The sequence below is a fragment of the Fukomys damarensis genome, unplaced genomic scaffold, assembly GCF_012274545.1.
Source record: "Fukomys damarensis isolate Sample0158 unplaced genomic scaffold, DMR_v1.0_HiC HiC_scaffold_1, whole genome shotgun sequence".
In the NCBI taxonomy this organism is placed as follows: Eukaryota; Metazoa; Chordata; class Mammalia; order Rodentia; family Bathyergidae; genus Fukomys; species Fukomys damarensis.
The window spans coordinates 50,419,324-50,441,365 of record NW_022900913.1 but is presented as its reverse complement, the minus strand read 5'-3'; the positions used below and the strand labels follow the sequence as shown (position 1 = coordinate 50,441,365).

At 35.9% G+C, this 22,042-nt stretch overlaps 1 protein-coding gene across 9 annotated transcripts in view; it reads right to left on the bottom strand.

Moving 5' to 3' along the window:
• The window catches only part of Erbin (erbb2 interacting protein), a 115,205-nt gene extending 93,169 nt beyond the window's left edge, over positions 1–22,036 (bottom strand). For all 9 annotated transcript variants that reach the window (XM_010637259.1, XM_033761178.1, XM_033761190.1 and 6 more), the window contains exon 1: positions 21,680–22,036. The gene's annotated coding sequence lies outside the window, so the exon portion shown is untranslated. The remainder of the gene's footprint in view (positions 1–21,679) is intronic.
• Positions 22,037–22,042: the final 6 nt, after the last annotated feature.

Sequence of the window (22,042 nt, the reverse complement as noted above, 5' to 3'; positions counted from 1 at the left end):
ATATATATATATATATATAAATATATTTGTCCAATCTGTGTATAGAAAGTCTAAAACCAAATATTAACATTTAAGTAGCTTGAGAGAAGAAACAATAAATGTGTATACTGTAATTCTGTTTAAACTTCTGTATTTAAAATACTGTAGTATGCTAAATGAAGACATTTATATCTAAGCATTTAATAAATGAAAGCGTTTCATATTTATGGCTTTAGATTTAATACTGAGGACCTAAATTATTTCTGCCCTCTGTCAATTTTCATCAAGGCCAGTAATTTTCTTCAAACATGGAAACATGGTTCATCCTGACATAAGGAAAGTAAACAAGTAATGGGGGGAGGTGCTCTGAGTATTGAACTCAGGGCCTTTGTAAAGAGCTACATCCCCAGTCTATTATTTTTTCTTTCTTTCCTTTCTTTCCCTTATTTTGAGAATAGAGGTCTTTCTAAGTTACTATGCCCAGACATATATATCTCATAAAGAGAAGTCTTACTTAGTTTTATACTCTTCTTTGGTCAAATGCCATATAATCTGTTTTCTGCTGCATCATAAAGATATAACACCCCATTAGAAGCCTCAAAAGTAACTCATCTATATGATCTCTCCGGATATGAACAACGGGAGTGTTAGTCAATTTGCCCATGAATCAATTTGGTTCCAAGCTCTCAAAATCCAAAAGTGCTCTCCCTATCAAAGATATCTAAAATTAATCACCATCCATTCTCTAATTCAAATGAAAAACTAGTAGAATGCAGAACTAATAAAATTTCATCAAGAGTAATCTTTAATTTTATAAGATAAAGTTGGTATTTCCTACTGGAAATAATTCTAGATTCACTTAATTAGATCTCTCCAAAAATAGCATCTTCACTTATACCATCTATTAGTGACAAAAATCTACAATTTCTTATCTAAACCTTCAGGACAGAAGATGTGGTTCAAAATTTCAAATTTTTCATTTAGTAGAGTATCCATGAAGGGAGTCTTATGTGTAACTGTTAACTATAATCAGAAAATAAAATAAACACCAAAATCAGTTTCACAACACAGTGCAGGACAGATAAGATGTTACCTACCAAATGAATTAAGAAAAATATAGCTCAACTTTCAGACTGTTCTGAATTCCAGAATTCTATTGTTTTAAGAAGTTTTTTTATCAGATGTTTAAAAGTTCATGTTAGTGTAAACACATACAGATAGCAAGGTATGGGAAGATATGGGGTATTTTTTTTAAGCTTCAAATAAACAGAATCCTAAAACTATGTACTCTTGTTTGGCCTCTTTGACTAAACACAATGTTTGAGATTCACTCATGTTGTATCAGTGATTCATTCTTTTTTATTGCAAAAGAGCATCCCAGTGTATGTCTATACTGCAATTTGTTCACCCATTCTTTCTGTTAGTAAACAGCTGTTCTTATTTGGGACAATAACCTGTTGTAAATCTCCCTGTGTCTTTTGGGAATCTGTTTTCGCTTCTCTAGAGCAGAGAGATTAAAGCAGAACTGATATAGATACATGCTTAATTTTCAGCACCGCTTAATTTTCAGCACCACTGAGCTAAATCCCTGGCCCGGTATATGCTTAATTTTAAAAGGAATAGGCATCAATATTTTTTCAAGTTCTCCAGGTAATACTAATGTGCAGCCTGAAATTACTTGGTGACATTTTCTACTGAGATCATAGCAAAGTACTGCACTACAACAAACTTCTGTTATTAGTTCACTTTTCATTGCAATGCCAAAATGTCTGGGATAGGAACTTCATAAAAAAGAAGTTTATTTAACACATATAATGAAGGGGCTTATTTACCTCACAGTTTGGGAAGATGAAAGCCCAAGATTTCACCATCAGTTCTGATTCTGGTGAGAGTCTAATGACAGATGGCAACATGGTCAGAGATGTATGAGAGTAATCAAGTGGTAAACCAGGAAACCATGAAGAGACCAGATTTGCTTTTTTAATAACACCTCTCTTGCAAGAGCTAACCAGGGTCATACAAAAACTATCCAATTCTCTCTAAGGGAAGTCCTCTAAATGATATACTCTCCCACTAGGCCCAACCACCTCTTACCTTTGCTACATTAAGGGCCAAGCCAACACAAGAAACCTTGGGGAGGGAAGATCAAACTACATGCACACCACAGCACTGTTAAATAAAGGGGCACACACCGGAACTTGAGAACTAGATAAACATGATCAGATCCATTACAAGCATGACTCCAACTTTGTATTCAATTTGTATTTGTAAACAACAAAGTCTATCCTCAAAATATTTACAAGCCTATGTATGGATCAACCCCAAGTTAAAAACTGCTGCTCTTAAACAGGGTATAGTGGTACAAACATGTAATCTCAGCTATTTAGAAGGCGGAGGTAGGAAGATACCCAGTTCAAAGCAACCCTCAGCAACACAGCCAAGAGCCTATTTCAAAAAAGAAAAAGGGGATAGAGAACTGTTTTTTGGGTTTTTTTTTTTTTTTTGTGGTACCGGGGATCAAACTCAGGTCCTTGTGCTTGCAAGACAGGCCACTGAACCGCTGAGCTAAATCCCCAGCCTGAGAACTGTTTTTAATAATTATAATTAATACATTTAATATTAAATTTTATAAGTCAACTTAATTTTATGTAAAGATTGACATATCAAATACCTATGACATGAAACACATAACAAAGAACACTAGGCAGGTGTAATGGTGCACACCTGTTATCCCAACACTCAGGAGGCTGAGGCAAAAGGATCAATGTAAGTTCAAGGCCAGCCTGTGCTACATAGTGAGTTCAAGGCCAGCCTGAACTACATAGGGAAAGCCCCCCAAACAAAACAAAACAAAACAAAAATAATACCAGCATTTTTTAAAGCTATGAAATTAGAGGAAACTTCAACAATAAACTTTCTTCCAAATCAAGAAGATGGCTTCTACAGAAAAATATGGCACAATAAATATGACTCTTGAAAGGAAATAAAACCAGAGAGAGGATATTTAAGAGGACATTTAAAATGAAGTAAAAGGGGCTGGGAATTTAGCTCAGTGGTTCTACCACCTGCCTCACAAGCACAAGGACCTGAGTTCGATCCCTAGTACAAAAAAAAAATCACATAAAATGAAATAAAACCAGCTAGACGATATTTAAGATGCTCCTCATTTAATCAAAAGAATTTAAAACATCAAAATATCACTATATCAGATTGGCAAATAAGTTTTTATAAATGATGATGTTCAGCATTAGCTAGCGTATATAAATATATCAACTACCATACTACTACTAGAGGTGTAAAACATAATGGTATAACCTTTCTTGACACTTTGACATGCAAAAGTGATGTTAATGTGCATATCCAATAACACTACTTTTAAAAATTTATACCTTTACAAACTAAGGACACCTAGACATATATGTTTCACTAAGAGTTAAATTACAGTAGCAAAAAAAAAATGATGAAAGAGGAGTTAAATACATCATAGCAGTAGTTGATTAATTTCTGATTCATCCAAATAATGATAAACACAAGGAGAAAGAGAAAGGGAACTGCATATATTCTCTACACCTTTTAGAAAACATGGGATTGTTCCTTTGGCCACACACACCTGAATCCACAAAAAGGCTGATACTGTAGACAAGAGAATAGGTACTGTTCAAAAAGGAATGCCACACAAATGTTACCACCGCAAAACTGGAAGTCTACAATGTTACTCAGCATGCTCTTAGCATTGTTGAAAACAAGCAAGTTAAGGGTAAGATACTTGACAAGAGGATTAATGTGCTATTGAGCATACTAAATACTCAAGAGTCTGACACCCCACCCCTGGAAAGAAGAACACCTTGTGAGAGCCAATGAGAAGGAACCAGATTTGTTGGAACCTATTTCCTATCAATTCATGGCCTAAACCAGGTGTAGATCTGCCATTCAGCACTTAACTGTTCCAGGACCTACTCAAAAATAAAAAAACCATCATGTTGTAAGGATGGTTTTCTTAAATGAACAGGTATTTTACCTTACAGAAACAAATATATGGAGCAGATTTTCATCATACCTAGTTAGTTGCGTCAAGTCTTTATTCTTCAGTGTTTTTCTTGCTTCAAGATGTAAGGCATTGTGCAGGTGTAAACCCAAATGGCCAAATATTTATGAAATATTTATATTGGCTTAAAGATTCTCTAAATCACCATGGGGAAAGATGTATCATAATAAATGGAAGTCAGAGTATGGCATTTCAGTTAAATAAGAAAAAAAAGAGAAAAAAACCTCAGGAAATTGTTGAAATTAGTCTTCCCATTAACTATTACTTTTTTCCAAAAAAAATTAATAAATGCTAGTAAAATTAGTCCATAGGTAGAGTAGCATGACCTGTATGATTATGGTAGTTTAAGAAAAGATAAACTGCCATAACGCTGATTCCTTAGATCCAAGCAACAGTGGCTCTTCCTCTAGGAAGAGGGTGCCACTCTTCCAGAATATACCATCAATATTTCATGACAGACATTTCTTTCCACAGAAATAACCCCTCCCTGGCAGCACTGGAAAATAAACCCAGGAATGGCTAAACATTAACTAGAAGAATTATGACCTTTGTCAGTAGTACTCATATTCCAATATGCAATCATGTATTTTAAATGTAACACTTCCCTAAAAGATAACCCTTTAAATCACCTGAAGATATGTTTTTCTGTTTGCTTTGTTTTTAGCTAATTCAATCAAAGCAGAACACTATCTATCCTGCCCAAAGTTAGGTATTTCCTGCAACTATCTATGATTGAGAATTATTTTTTTCCATTTAGCACCAACATGTAATGAGTAACATGACTTGACGCCTGACATGACACTTTGCCTTGAACCTAGTCAATTACGGAATGAAACCTCTACAAACTATGAGTTAAATAAACCTTTTCCTCTTTGAGTGTCAAGTATTTTGTCTCAGCAATGAGAGAGAAGTAACTAAGACACTAACATTGCCCATTCATTACTCAATACCTCTTACATAAGGAAAGGCACAGTTTAGAAATTGTTCAGAATTCAATCCAAAGAAAAGCTTTCCCTTCTCTGGAGAATCTGTGATTTATTCATGGTAATAATTTTGGCTCTAAGAGAGTTTAGCTAAATATGATTTTCTTTAACAGCAACTATGCTGCATTACTTACAGATATATACTTCTTCACTGCTTCCCTGGACCTTGTTTTCTGTTTCTATTAACAATGTATCCACATCCTATTAAAAGCCAACTGAAATTTTTGTTTATTTTTATTTTATTTTTGTACCTGGGGATCAAACTCTCACAGGCGGCAGAGCTCCAAAATCTTATTTTAAAGGAAAACCATTAAAAATATGCAACTTTCTTTCCCCAAAAATAATCATATTAAATACATGGGGATCCTTTTTTTTTTTTTTTTTAGACAAGGTCTCACTATGTAGTTCAGACTAGCCTTGAACTCACTGTGTAGCTCAGCCTGGCCTTGACAATCCTTCTGCCTCAGCCTCCTGAGTGCTGGTATTACTGGAATGCACCACCATGCCTGGATGGGAATCCTATTTTAAATAATTTTAGTATATTTCAAGGAGCTAAAGGTGTAGGGAAGGTGGGATGGGTAGGGGAAGAGTAAAAAGGGAAAAGAAAAAAAATGTGAGAGAATGAAAAGATGAAAATAAAGTGTTTGTAGATGGGGAGAGGAGGAGGGGGTGAAGGGAGGGCAGAGGTAAGGGGTAAAAATGAGAATCAAGACTTGTCATGTAGAGGTACAAGATCCAAACAACGAATGTAACTGTACTGTATCCCTAAAATGTACCAATAAACTCAATTAAAGCTGAAAAAAAATAATAATTTTAGTATATTTCAAAGAATAAAGGAAAACAAAACAAAAACTATCCTTGCCAGGCCTGGTGGTGGACGCCTACAATCCCAGGTCTTGGAAGGCTGAGGCCAGCCTGAATAACATATTGGGAGATTCTATCTCCAAAAAAAATAAAAAAAGACTTTCCTTGATGTGTCATCTGAAAAGATCTCAAATATATATACACACACTGTACATATACAGACACGCACATGCACACACGCACACACATATATACACACACACATATGGATATACAGGGTTTTGTTCCCCCTCTAGAAAACTGGCATAACAAACTAACTGTATAAGTAGAGAGCAGAGATAGAATGGTGGATCCTAGACAAAAAAACAAACAAACAAAACAAAAAGGCCTACGTGCCTCAGTTTCTGCATTTTCTAGAAACAACTCAGATGCCATTCAAGGCAAAATGGTTAAATTGGTAGTACAACAATTTCAAGGAATTCTAGTCAGCAATAAAAATGAATGAGCCATAACTACAAACAACTTGGGTGATTCTCCAAAGCATAAAAGCAAATTCTAAAGTTACATACAGTACTATATGATTCTATTTATATAACACTTTTGAAAAGACAAATGAAGGACACATGCTTATGGGCAGATGATGAATCTAACAGTAATAAGACAATAAGGATTCTTGTGATGATGGAATACACCAAAATGAAATATTTACAAACTAGGGGAAAAGAGAATACTACTAAAATGTTTGCTTTTTATTTAAAAAAGAAAAAGTCAGGAAAAAACAAATCTAAGGTCAGGTGACCTTTATCTAAGAACAATTCAAAGACAATACAGTCTTATATTTGCTAAATTTTAATGGCTGAGCATTTTTAAATTATTTTTTTAAATAACTGTAGGGCCAGGGATTTGGCTCAGTGGCACCATATCTGCCTTCCAAGTGCAAGGTCTTGAGTTCAATCATTGGTGGAAGGAAGGAAGGAAGGAAGGAAGGAAGGAAGGAAGGAAGGAAGGAAGGAAGGAAGGAGGGCAGGCGGGCAGGCAGGCAGGCAGGCAGGCGGGCCAACCCTGTAAAATATCAAAAGAAAAAATCTCCAGTACCAGGAGAAAAAAAAATGGGGGAAAGGCTTCATCAACATTAGTGCTATGGCTTGTATCTAGATGTCCTCCTCAAGTCTCATGAGGTCGTAGGCAAGGCTGTTTCAGATGGGGCTGGATCGAAAGTGTGTGACAATGGGATTGATTCACGGTGCAATGCTAGGATAGAAGGCACTAGGATTAAGGATGAAAGTGCTACTTGCCCTACGTAGCCTGGATAAAATATAAGGGGTAGAAAGAGCTGTGGCTGTACCTTGTTGCTTTGTTATCTTCTTTGTCTGCCATTAGCTGTTTGTCCTTTGCAATCCCACCCTGCTTTGGAGCTAGCCAATTATGGACTAAGACCTCTATAAATTGAGCTAAATAAACCTGTCCTTCCTTAACTTGTGGGTGTTGGGTATTTTGTCTCAGCAATGAGAAAAAGAAAATAAGATAGCTGCATTTTGCTATTTGGTTTGGTTTTGTAGTGCTAGGAAAAAGACCTATAGTCTTGCACATACTCTTCCAGTGAGCCACATCCTCAATCGGCAGTGATTTCTTTTCTTTTTTTCTTCCCCAGCTTTAACTGAGTTTATTGGTACATTTTAGGGATACAGTATAGTTACATTCATTGCTGGGATCTTGTACCTCTACATGACAGGTCTTGGTTCTCATTTTTTCCCCTTGTCCCTGCCCTCCCTTCACCCCCTCTTCCCCTCCCCATCTACAAACACTTTATTTCCATCTTTTCATTGTCTCACATTTTTTTCTTTTAGGCAGTGATTTCTTGAAAATGACATCAAAGACACAGGCAACAGCAATCAGCAACAACAGTAACAAAAAACTAAATAAATACGATTACTTGAAAAGTTTCAAATTATGTATCAAAAGACAATATCAAGCAGGTAACTTATAGAATGGAGGAAAATATGTGATATTTATAGAGAATTGCTATAACTCAACAAAAAAAAACAATTTAAAATTGGTAAAAAATATGAATACAAATTTTTCCAAAAAAAGAATATTGAGAATAACCAATAAGTGCATGAAAAGAAGCTCAACATCACTAATAATTAGGGCAATGCAAGTCAAAACCATCATGAGATAACCATCTTACACCCAACCAGATAGCTATCTCAAAGAAACAGGAAGTGCAAGTGTTGCTGAGAATGCAGAGAAATCAGAACTCTTGGGCACTTTTGGTGAAAATGTCAAATGGTTGAACTAAATAAATGGAAAATAATATAGCAGATAGCAGTTCCTCAAACAATGAGGATTATATTACAGCATTACCCTAAAATGGAACAATCTCACTTCTGGGTATATATAGCCCCCAAAATTGAAAGCAATATACTTGTACACACATGTTCACAGCAGCACTATTCACAATACTTAAAATATGAACACAACTCGTGTCCATAAGTTGCATAAGTTTGCATAAGCAAAATATGGTCTATATGTACGATGAGGTATTCTTTATCCTTAAATATGGGAAGTAATTTTTTTTTCTGTTTTTTTTTTTTTGAGACAGGTTCTCACTCTGTAGTTCAGGCTGGTCTTGAACTCACTGTGTAGCTCAGGCTGGCTTTGAACTTGTGGTGAGTCTCCTGCCTGTCTCCTGAGTTCTAGGATTACAGGCCTGGGTCACCATGCCTAGCTATACAATGTAAAATTTACAAACATGCAAACTGATAAAAAAACTAAACCATAAAAAAATTAACCTATAAATGGTATAAGTAGTGACAAGGACATCTTACACACATAACATTATGTATGCAAGAGCATTTGCAATTATGATCAAAGACCAAAATAAATGATATACACATTATATGATATTACATATCATCATGAATATGCATTACAGTAAATATTAAGCAGTTTAAGGGAAATGTTTTAATTAGTTTTTAAGAGATAAATAAAAATCAAAAAAGTAACAACAATGTTCAAAAGATCCTCCTTAAATAACTTTCAAGGAACAATTAATTACAGGCCAGAACAAAAAGGGGACTTCTACTTAAAAGAAACAATCCAGAGATTTTTGCTTAGTAAAACAAAGAATATTGAATTTAGTAAATTTTTTCTATCCTTATCCACTTCCAGAGCCAGACAATGCTGGACAAGGCAAGGGCAGAGTGATTTCACAGAAGCCCGTGGGCAGCAGTAAAACTCCTCTGCCCCCTTACTAAAGAATACATTAATCACACTGTTATCCTAATGTTGAGTGATTATATAAAGTAATGGCAGGAAATTAAGGAAAGATTTCTTCAATTAAAATGATGGTTTAAAATAACTTCTTAAAAATATCTGTTAGTGTGCATGTTAAAGTATAAAATATTAGAATATACTGTTCAATATATTTATAATTCACCAAAAATAGCATACATTACTAACAAACCTATAACTTTACACCTAGACAATACAAGCATAAATATTAGGGAGTTTGCAAAAATCATCCAGAGTGTTATAGGTAATAAACATGAAAAATCAACTGCTTCCATTCATTTAAATAGCCACTTAAGAATATAATGGCTAAGAGACCCATAATAGCTGTTGTTATCCTCCAAAATCTGTTTAGAAAGAAAATAAACAAAAAATATATGTTCATTGAAAAGAACAAGAATTATGCTGTAGTAGTCACTTTTCTGTCACTGGGGCAATACTGGGGCAATAACCAACACTTATAACTTAAAGGAAGAGAGAATTATTTTGGCTCACACTTCAGATAATCCAATCCATAAATTGTTGGCGCCAAGGAAGAAACAGCATGGCAGAGGGGTACAGTGAAGGTAACGTGCTCAACCGTGGCAGCCCGGAAGCAAAGAGCAAAAGGAGGAGACAAGAAAATATCCTTCCAGGTAATGTCCCCACTCCAGTGACTCACCTCCAACCAGGCTACACACCTTCTAACAGCACACTGGGCAACTGAATTCATCAATGGATGAGTCTACTGATGAGTAGAGCACCTACAAGATCCAATCACCTTCTAAACACATGCGACTTTGGGATACATTTTACATATGTATACCAAGGAGATACATGGGTATCACTGATGGGATTCCAGTCTCTCTCCCTGGCTTCCTGTTTTGCCATGCAGTCTTCTCCTCTCTTATACATGCTCCCACCACTATGGGGCCATCAGCCATAAGGTGATTCAGCCAAAGGGTCCATACCACAATCAAAACTACACTATTCGATCTTTCAGCCTCCAAAACTGAGAGCTAAATAAGCTTCTTTTCTTTATGTACTCAGCCACTTGAATTTCATTAACAAAGACAACTAATATACATTCTATTACAAAATGTAAAGAAGTACTATTGGTAAAAATGAAAACTCATAGATAGCAACTCTTCAAAGGGAACTTGATCCCATCTACCTTTGTTTGTTTAGGGGTTGTTTTTTGGGGTTTTTAGAGACAAGGTCTCACTGTATAATTCAGCCTGGCCTTGAACTCACTATGTAGCCCAGGTTGGCCTCAAATTCATGGCAATCCTACTGCCTTGCCTTCCAGTGTTGGAATTACAGGCATGAGCCACCATTCTCAGCTCCGTCTATTTTTTTTTTCCCCTTTGGTACCAAGGATCTAACTCAGGACCTTAGGCTAGGAGTCAGGAGCATTTCCATCTCCCATTTTTAACTAAACACGGAGCAGTTTCCTGGGAAATATCATAAAGGAAAATTATTTTCTATGTTATATAATTCTGTTCAGTATTTGAACCTTTATAGCAAGATGATTTATACAACCAGAAAAAATGTTGATAACTATTTTAGCTCTTTGCCTATCAAAAACCTATCATTGTTTTTTCCTTTACTAGCATCCCCATCCTACTTTTATGTCACTGTATGGACACAAGGTAGAACTGATAAGAACTGTATTAATTTCAATAACTAAAATCAGGAAAACAAAGGAAATGACTTCTAAGGACTCTCACTTGAAAATGCTTTAAAAAAAAGAGCAGACAAGACACTTATTATCAGGTATCCATGACCAAATCAAATAGCATCTAATATATACAGTCCCTGCTATTAGCACCAAGACAATAAGCTAAATCTTCTGAAGTCCACAAAGATTAAAAGGTCACCCAAAGGATCCATTTGATGCTGCCAAGATCCTTACCTTTTTCTACAAGACTGAAAGCAGTTCACAAAAGCATATCTCACTGTATCTTAAATTACTTCCAAAATCTCCAGAGGTTGGAAAGTCAAACCAAGTTTTTCTAGTATAGGTAACAGTCTTTGCAAAAGGAGATTCATTTTTATGTTACAGGTTTCTTGCATTACTTCTAACACAAACATTGTCCATCCCTCCCTATCCCCACTCAAAGAGTTTAAAACTGATCTAAAAACCATCATCAGGAAAATAGATACATGATCCAAACTTTGGGATGATACAAACAATAGGACTTCAATCCGAAAAAAGATGCATCAAAATCACTGCATTTACATATTATCTCCACAAAGAACTTGTCCAAGTTAGACAATATAAGTATCAGACTCAGGCTGGGGATATAGCTCAGTTGTAGAGCACTTGCCTAGCACATCTAAAGGGGACTGCACATGTGTGTGTGCGTACGTGCACACGTACACACACACACACACACACCTAAAATCCACCTTTCACAGAGGAATGAAATTACTGGAATGAAATCTGGAATTACAGAGGAATAAACTATTTCACCTGTGTACTTTAGAATAAATCCTGTAGTGATAGATAACAACTGAGATTATTTTGAAATCATGGTTTCCTCAGACATACAAATACATATAAATGTAACTATGTCTACACACATAAAAATATCCCCTAGCTCTATACTCCAAGAGAGTCAGAGGCAACAATACCCCAAAAGCAATAAACACAAGCACTCAGACCTTGGTTTCTAAGTACTGTTTTCCACTAAAAATAGCCAAAGAATAAAAGATAAATTTAGAATATTTTATTGTGCTGAAAATCATGGAAGTACTCCAAAAAATGTCAAAAAGAATATAAGCCACCTGGGTCAGATGTGGTAGTGCACACCTTTAACACCAGCACTCAGAAGGCTGAGACAGGAGGATCACTGCAAGTATTGAGGTCAGCCTGGCCTACATAGTGAGTTCAAGGCCAGCCTGAATTACACAGTGAGATCCTGTCTTAATGAAAAACAAAAGGGCTAGGGATTTAGCTCAGTGGTGGTGCCACCACCTGTCTTACAAGCAAGGTCATGAGTTCAATCCCCAGTACCAAAAAAAAACGAAGAAGAGGCACATACCTGTAATCCCTGCCTCCCAGCACTTGGGAGGCTAAGGCAGGAGGATCGCTGCAAATTGTAGGCCACGCAGGGCTACGTAATGAGTCTGAGGCCAGCCTGGACTACACAGTGACCCTGTCTTAAAAAAAGACAATACACCTTCTAGAAGAGGTTTTCACTGGTCTAATCAGTAACAATTTGAGCATCACAACAAATGACAATGGCTGGAATGGTGGCACACACCTGTAATCCTAGCACTCAGGAGGCTGATGCAAGGGGAGCGCTGCAAGTTTAAGGCCAGCCTGATACATAGTGAGTTTAAGGCCAGCCTGAACTACATAGCAAGACCCTGTCTCAGACAGACAGATCATTCCATGGATGGATGATTATAATCTTGTGAGTAGGAAACCATGTATTGATGTACATGTAAATAAATACATAATCCAAGGAGAAACAAAATACACAGTTTCAAACTACCTAACCTCAAAATATCTAACTACAAATGGTAAAATATCTAGATTAAAGGAAAAAGCTGGCAGTCACAACTTGTATCATCTAAACTAAGTATCAGTAAGGAGACAAACAAATTGCCAGCCACTTGCTAAAACACAATGAGAAAAAATGCAGCATCACATCTATTATAACCCTTCCAAAGATCTAACCATAAAATCCAAACATGAAATCTATCCCGAGACTTCACCTTGAAAAATATCAAATTCTACTAAATAACTAGGTTTATAGTTTTCAAAAGTGTCAACATCAAGTAAAAATAGAAACTGTTCCAGATTGAAGACTAAAGGCAGGCTAAGGTGGGATGATTGCAAATTCAAGTACTGCAATTTGCCAGACCTGTCTCAAAACAAAAAAAGGGCCGAGGACAGGACTCGGCCCACTGTAAAGGCCCAGGTTTAATCTTCAATAGCACACACAAAAAAGGCAATTAAATGGAATAATGAGGGCAACTAATAAGGTTTAGACATTAGTATTTATTTTCTGGTTTGAAGATTATGATGTCATTATGTAGAATGTTCTTTTTTATAGGAAATAAAGATGGAAATATTTCAAGGTGATGAGATATCATGGTTCAGCAACAAATGGTTCCAACTTTTCTGTATGTCTATCACTGTCTCCAAAACTAAAATTCGGGAAAAAAAAAAATCAAAACATCTGGAGTAGTGCTGACAATCTAGAAAGGGTATACCACAAACAAGAACAGAAAGCAATTTGAGAATATCAGTTGGACTAAGAGAGAGAAGGATGACAAAATGCAATGTAGTAATTCCCCTTTATCTGGGGTTTCATAGTCTACAGTTTCAGTTACCTGTGGTCTCAAAATGTTATAGAAAATAAGTTTTTCATTATATGCTGTATCATCCCTTTATCCAGTATATCTCAAGCCGAATGTTTCTTACTGATTAATTACTTACTAGTCATTTAGGTTATCACATCTATTACACAGATATAGCAGTGCTTGAGTTCAAGTAACACTTATTTTACTTAATAATAGCCCCAAAGCGCAAGTTACACTAGCAATTCAGATATACCAAAGGAAAAAACAAAAAGCATAAAATACTTCCTTTAAGTAAAAAAAGCTCAAATTCCCAATAAAGAATGAAAAAAAATGTGTTGAGGATGCTAAATTATACATTAAGAATTCATCTTCAAGGCAGGCATTGGTGGCACATACTTGTAATTCCAGCACTCTGGAATACTAAAGAAAGAGGATCCCAAATGTGAGCTCAGCCTAGTCAATTTAGCAATTCAGCACGACCTTGTCTCAAAATTAAAAAAAAAAAAAACAAAACTGTGCTAGTTTTGTTGTAGAACCTCAAACAGCAAAAATTATAGCTACTGAGGAACAGGATGGGGAGCTCAGTGGTACACAGTGCCTTGAATATGTGAGACCCTATCCCAAGTGTTTAAAAAAAAAAAAAAAAAAAAGTTAAAGCCACAATGTACAATGAGTGGCAACAGCTTAGTCACCATGGAAAATGCATTAAATTCTATGGTTGGTACTTGACACAGTTTTGACATAGAAAACATTAACAGGGATGCTAGACAGGCAGAATCCTGGGCCATCAGCCTGATACAAAATCTGGATTTGTGTTTTCTCTTAACACTCGGATAAAGGTAGTTCTTGTTAAAAACCATGACTATCCACTTGGGCCTACAAATATCCACTATATAACTAAAACTATAACAAAGCTTGACTTTTATTTTGTATGTTGGGTACTGTGCATCTTTGGGTCTCAGCTCTACATAAAGATATGTTTATCATTTAGGGAGTGTCTTGCCTTAAAAGATGGCAAAACAGGTTGATTAGCCCTGAATTTACATTTCATCCTTCTTCAAGAAGATAAGAGGTTTACAGGGACACTGAACTGTGCCTACAAGTTTCCAACCACTGCCCTAAACTTGTAATCACCTAGATTCCAAGAAAAGCATAGCTCAACACAACTGAGGCCACCATAGACAGTCATTTCATGGGAATGAAACTGCCCCTAAAGCCATGAGGATTCCAGAGCTATGAAACCAGGACTGAGACAAGGACCCACTGGAAACCAGCGCAACAGCTAATCCTTAAACCTGGCTGCTATCTTTGCAAGTGGTCCAGTCTGATTCCCTTCATCACAGTGTGCCCCCTCCAGCTACTCAAGCTGGAGTATTTTCCTATTTTTCTTACTCTTCTTTGTTAAAGGTCACCCTGATCTTTGTCAGCTCCTTAAGCTGAAGTCCCTCACCATTTTCTCTTATTTTTTTAATTCAAGTTTTTTTCCTGTCAATTTGTGCTGTTTTAGTATCTTACAGCTAAAAGCAAGGACCCATGCTAGCCAGTGACAGTATCATCTGCAGTTTCAGGGCAGTGATGGCAAGCCTTTCAGAGATCAAGTGCCCAAACCACAAGCCAAAACCCACTTATTTTTCGCAAAGTACCAACGCTGCAATTAAACCTGAATACTGAGGCATTAGTTTAGAAAAAATTCACACAACTTGTGATGTCACCACAGAAAGGGCTCTGTGTGCTCGCTGTAGCAACCATGCCAAAGGTTTACCATAACAGTCCTAGGCAGTGAGTCAGTCAGTCAACTAAGTAATAAAACCATAGCTGGGCATGGTGGTGCACACCTGTAATCTCAGCACTCAGGAGGCTGAGGCAGGAGGATCGTTGTGAGTTTGAGACCAGCCTGGGCTATACAGTGAGTTCCAGGGAAGTCTCAACTATATAGTGAGACCCTGTCTCAGACAAACAAACAAAAAAGAAAAAAAAAATGTAATAACACTACACAATTAAAGGTCTAGAACAGTTATCTGTATTATGGAAGATCTAATAGACAGTATGACTGCAAAAATAGGATGAGTATCTCCTGAAGGACAAAAATACCTGTACCAAGAAGTCAAGCTATTCTGCTGGGTATGCTTGCAATCCCAGCATATGGGAGGCTGAGGCAGGAGGGTCACCACAAGTTCAAGGCCAGCAAGAGGATAACAAGTTTAAGCAACTTAGCAAGACTCCACAAAATAAAATTTTAGAAAGGCTGAGAATGGTACAGAGCCCTTGGGTTGGATTTTCAGTACTTAAAGGGGGGGGCTACTGTAGTACTTGTTAAATTTGGCATATCAAGTACTAGTCAAATTTTAGTATCTAACACTATCCACAACTATCTAAAAAGGCTATGATAATATTCTTCCTTTTTCTAACCATATACTTGTTTAAGGCTGGATTTTCCTCATAAACTTCAACCAAAACAACATATTGCAACAGATGGAATGAAGAAACTGATGAGAATTTAGCTATTTTCTATTAAGTCAAATACATGAGACTTGCAAAATACAACTGCCACTCTTCTTGCTAAACTGCAGTCATCCAAATACTACAGGTTCTACCAACATATATGGAATTCATCATTTATGGATTCAATCAACAGCCAACTGAAAATATTCAGGAAAAAAATGCCTGTACTAGACATTTAGACTTTTCTTGTCATCATTTCCTAAATAATGAAATATAACAACTATTTGCTTAGCATTTACATTGTTTTAGGTATTACAGATAATCCAGAGATGATCGAAAATATATGGGGCAGAAGTTTGGAGGTTATATGCAGTCTATACTATTTTATATAAAGGGTCTGGCCATCCACTGATTTTATGGACAAGGGAGGAACTTAAGCAGAGATTCCAAGTCACAATATTTGTTTTACAAAATAGCTTTGCTGTTTTCTTTGTTTGGTGGCTCTGGGGATAAAACTCAAGGCCTTAGGCCTGGCTAGGCAAGTGCAATACCACTGAGCTACATCCTCAGGCCTAATATTTAAATTCATTGAATTTCTCATATAGGAAAGTAATAAATAACCCATAGAACTCCTGGAGACTCTCAATCATTTGTATTATTAAGAAATTCTAAGACCAAAAACTTTGAGAACAGTTTTCTCCTAGCTATTACAATTTCTAGTAATTATACAATGTTATAACAGTATAAAGTAATTCCTCCAAAAGACAACTGAAATATATCAGCCACTCTGCCCCAAAATAAAATATTTCAGACTACTCTACAGATGGTCCCCGACTTATTAATAGTTTGACTTGATTTTTTTTACTTTACAATGATGTAAAAGTTATACACATTCAGTGGGAACCACACTTTAAATGTTGATCCTTTCCCGGGCTACCAATCCAAGATATATGATACTTTCTCACAAGCTGTAGCACAAGTTTTAACAACCACTCTCCAGTGTACTGAATTACCAGGGGTTTTTTTCTTAATATTCAATTACATGAGATGTATGACACTAATATAAAATAAGCTTTGTGTTAGGTGATTTTGGCTAATTGTGGGTGATATTCTAGGAGTGTTTAAGGTAGGCCAAGACAAAAGCTGTTAGTTTAGTGGCAGTAAATGTGTTGACTTACAATATTTTCCAGTTATGATGTGCTTATTAATACATAATTCCACCGTAAATTGAAGAGCATCTGTATTTTCCAAGTTATTCAACCTTTCCATTTTCCTATTCTTTTACTGTAATACCATAAGTCATACCTTTATATTGCTATTAGTATGCCTTGTTTTCCCTTTCTAGCACACCAAAAAGTCAAGAAATAGCTCATGTATAAAAGTAAATAGGCTGTACCCAGTGTGGTAGCTGCACTCAGGAGACTAAGGCAGGAAGATCTCTACAAGTTAAAGGCCAGCCTAGACTCCACAGTGAGTTTAAGGCCAGCACAAGCTACAGAGTGAAACTGTCTCAAAAAACCAAAAACAGTGAAAAAGAAAAGAAAAGAAAAGAAAAAAAGGTAAAGGGCCTCTGAATAAGGATGTCCCTATGAATGAAAGCCCCAGGTTTTATAATACCTGACTTGACTACATAGATGTCATTTTTATTTCCTAGTTTTTCTAACATATTTTATGTACCTAAATTCACAGATAAATAAATGACCCTCAGGGCCGGGGATTTAGCTCAGTAGTTCTGCCACCTGCCTAGCAAGCACAAGGACCAGAGTTGGATCTCCCACACCAAAAACAAAACAAAACAAAAACAAATAAATGACCCTTAGATTTGTAAAGCTTTATTCTGGTACTCATTTACTGTCTTACATGCTATCATTTATACAACGCAGTGAGGCTTTCATCCAATGATGTTTGGAACAAAATCTGAAGTGACAAGAACAAAATGTGTGACAGAGTTCTCATGTACTTGTATCAGAAAACAACAACAAAAATGATAATTTCAAAATTTTAGGGAAGAAGACATCTGAGACAAGATAGGAGCTAATGAAAGAGAAGACAGGAGGAGGTACAGAGAAAAAAGTTTACATGTTTAGGAAGGCCAAGAAGATAGTAAAACTAGAAGATAGAAGGGATTGTAGAGTCATAACATGAAACAGATTATATAGCAACCTAATATGATTTCAACAGTTAATTATGGGGACGTTACAAAGGGGAAAAATGAGGAAACAAAGTATAAATAAAAACAAAACAGATTACAATAATATCAAAATACTGGCATGTATACTGAATTAGAAGGTAAAAGAAATACAATTGATTGGGTTGATCAAACACATTTTTTTCTACTGCATGTTTTGAACATTTTTGAGGTGATAAATATGAACTAATAAAAGTTTCAAAAGGGGAAAAGGCAAAATTTTAAATCTAATCAACAAACAAAAAGTAAGGGAAGTAAATGACACTAACTATAAAATTAGGAAGCTAATGAAATTAGAAGAAAAAGCTTAATAATAGATATTTTTAATCATGAAACCAAAGCCAAAGGAGAAAGCTGAAGTAGGTTAAATCTGAAAAAGGGGAGCAGCACAGTCCAAGAGTTATTGAGAATAGGCAACCAAAAGGAGAAAATAATGTGGAGGAAAAAATAAAAGTAGAAAGCAACAATGACAAACTAATTTCCGTAGATAATTCAAAAGCAAACACTACAAAGTGTAATTCATATCTATATTTTGTATGGCAACAACAAATAAATATGCACTCAAAAAATGCATAATTACTGGGCGTGGTGACTCTCGCCTGTAATCCCAGCGACTCAAGAGGCTGAGGCAGAAGGATCACTGTGAGTTTGAGACCAGCCACAGTGAGTTCCAGGTCAGTCTCAACTGTATAGTAAGGCCCTGTCTCAAAAACAAACAAAAAAACCTGCATAATCTATCCATTACGAACATAGGTGCATGTTGTCAGTAAAGTAAAAGGCATCTTTATGGGTTTATAACACAGATATTTCCAGAAACATTAAGTAAATAGAGCAGATAGAGAAATGAATGAGCAAAACAAAGTCAAAATGAAAATGCAAGCAACATAGGGTATTTAAAAAGAACTGGGTGGGCTAAGTGCCAATTACAAAAAAAGAAAATTACTTTGCTATCCAAAATCTTTTAAATTCTACATAATCCTAAATACTGCCATAAGCTAGTTCTACAACAAAAGCAGCTTACTCTTCTACACCATATTATCTATTAGCAATTATTCAAATAAATGCCTAAATATGCATCTGATTTTCTGAAATTTTAAAATGCATATCTTAGCTAGATAACAGGGATGTCTAAACAATTTTAGATTTACTAATAAAAAAGGTAAAATGTGTCTATAATTATCACTTAATTAACACACAGCACACCCTACAAATTTGATTTCCATATTTTAACCTCTTTAAGCATTAATTCATACAGTTAATAGCTTGATCTCAAGTGGCAAGACTTCGTAACAATACTTGAATTAGCTGAATTTCTAAAAACTTGATTATTTTCAATAGAGGACCTTTATACATTTCGTATAATATAAGCAAACACTTTGGAACTTCTTCATACTTTCTTAATCTAAGAAAACTCGTGCAATACTAAGAATTTACCAATATTGAGGCCATTAAATGTATTTCAACTGCTTTTAAAATTTCTGTTCAAACCTCTCTCACTCTAAATACTTTGACAGTATGTATAGTTCTACGCTACTATATACAACCTAAAATTTATTAATTCAGCGCTAAATTGAATTTTAAGTAAAATAAAACATTATTGAAGGTGGAAAAAAGGAACCAAAAACAACTACATAGGTAAACATTTCACTTTTAAAAATGTTATCAGAATCTAAACACACTACTCTTCCTTCAAGAAAAAAAAAGAATGGCCTCTAAAAACGGATTTAGTCTTTTTTCTACCGTATGTTTTTCTACAATATGTATATCTACAATATGTTTTTAATAATATAAAATTTACCGATTCAGAGAAACCATTTGAAGTGTGATAAGTCTCTGTAAAAGACTTGTTCTATTAAGGCTTTGTTGCTCTGAGGCCAAATATAATCCATATAAGGAAACCGAAGTTTAGTACTATTTATTTTGTTCCCCTCTTTCAGATCCCCCAAAATAACCTCTTTTGCTCCCAAATGGTGTGTCCCATAATCATAAAGTAGATGTTACGTGCTTTGTCATAAAGTATATGTTATGTGCTTTGTATTCCTTGATTAAAGGCAATTTTACATAACAGGAATTACTTGATGGTTCACAAATCTTACCAAGAGTCTAAAAAGAAAACTCTCCAGAGAGCAAGCTCTAGAAACAAAACAAAAAACACGCACTAATAAATCATTAAAAAATCCTTTTTAAAATATAGTTAATAAAGGGCTAAAGGTGTAGGGAAAGTGGGAAGGGTAGGGGAAAAGTAATAAGGGGAAAAATATGAGAAAATGAAAAAATGGAAATAAAGTGTTTGTAAATGGGGAGGGGAGGAGGGGGGTGAAGGGAGGGCAGGGACAAGGGGAAAAAATGAGAACCAAGACCACCTGTCATGTAAAGGTACAAGATCCCAATGATGAATGTAACTGTACTGTATACCTAAAGTGTACCAATAAACTCAAGAAAAAATATATATATAGTTAATAAAAATAAAGCAGCAAAGAACAAACTGTGAAATGTGATTGTGATCTTTAATACCTACCTTTTCTCTTTCAACCAAAGAAAATAAACTTTTGCCTCAGATTTCCGGTAATGACTCTGATAGCATTTGATTAAAATAAACATCAAAATATACAAACCAACAGAGTACCATATTTATTTAATATTTGTGCAAAGGTACGGTATTATCTTTAACCCCTCCTTACCACAAAAGTGCTGGAGAAAAACTAAATTTTAAAAAGACACCACAACACCACGGAAAAAAGTTTGGGTTTGCTGAAATCAAAACTAGTTTGTTCTGTGAAGACTACCCACTGGTTCAGCAGCGTTCATAACTGACTGGTGGAATGTCTGCCAGACTTCACGAATTCCTGCCCGTACATTCAGTACCTATCACTTATTAAGTAGAACCAAACAAAAACAGATGTACCAACACAAAAATGAAGAAGGGACAATTCAAAAGTACAGTTTATCACAATAGATGTGATTCCCATAAAAAATCGTTTTGAATGTTTTACTTTCTTATATATTCTGAACTGCGTAGAAATCCTAACAAATCAACTACTTACAGGTGTGCATTGCTTTGTAAATCACGCCTAATCCTTACAATCTCCTTTTCTTAATGTATCGGTTACAATAAACCACAGTACTTGCTTTCAATTACTCAAACATTATAAGCAATATAGTTGTAACAAAAAAAAGCTATTATCCGCTCTGAAAAACTGTCAAATTGTTTCTAAACTTTAAATAATATAAGGGCATGAACAAAAACATCGCCTAAATGTGGCAGCCATGTCAAAAGCAGAAAACCACCAGCGGTAGCTACCTAACTTTCTTCCAAAACAAAAGTTGCCATATTCAGCAACTTAACATACATTGTATATGTCCTGGAAAACTACAATTTCTGGACCTTGGGCTGAACAAAAGGCACTCTTTATTCTCTTGCTCTCAACTTTTCGTCCCACCATATTCTTAGAACCTCTTTAAAGACAAAACTAAAGTCCACATGGAAGAAGGGGGTGAAAATCAATCCTAAGTACTTAGCTCCCAAAATAAAATCCACTCCACTAGGAAGAAAGGACAATTTAGGGCAACTTCGGCAAAGTTGAAACACTATAAAATAGTGTTTTCCGGACCATGAACTTTGTGACTTCCAGACTCTTCTCGTGTAATTACCTTTCTGTCGGACAGTGTCTTGGGGCAGCTTTTTCAAGGCTCCGCTTGACTTGATTTCCTTCCCTCCGTGAGTCACTTATGAGGGATCCAGCCGAATTTCTCAGTACGGTGAGAGCGGATGTGGAGTGGCCTCCAGAAGTACGAGAGTAGGTGGCTCTGGTGGGGGCTGGGATGCGGGCTGGCTTCCTGGTCTCGAGTTTTGCAGGAGTTTTCCAGCCCCAACCAGGTTCTCCTCCGAAGGAGAGAAAAAAAAAAACTTTTCACTCGTGACACCGCCCGGAATTGCCGTGCGAAACTCACTTCCTGCCTTGGCGAAAACCAGGATCCAGCTCCGTCCAGGGGAACCCGGAAAACCAGCCCGGC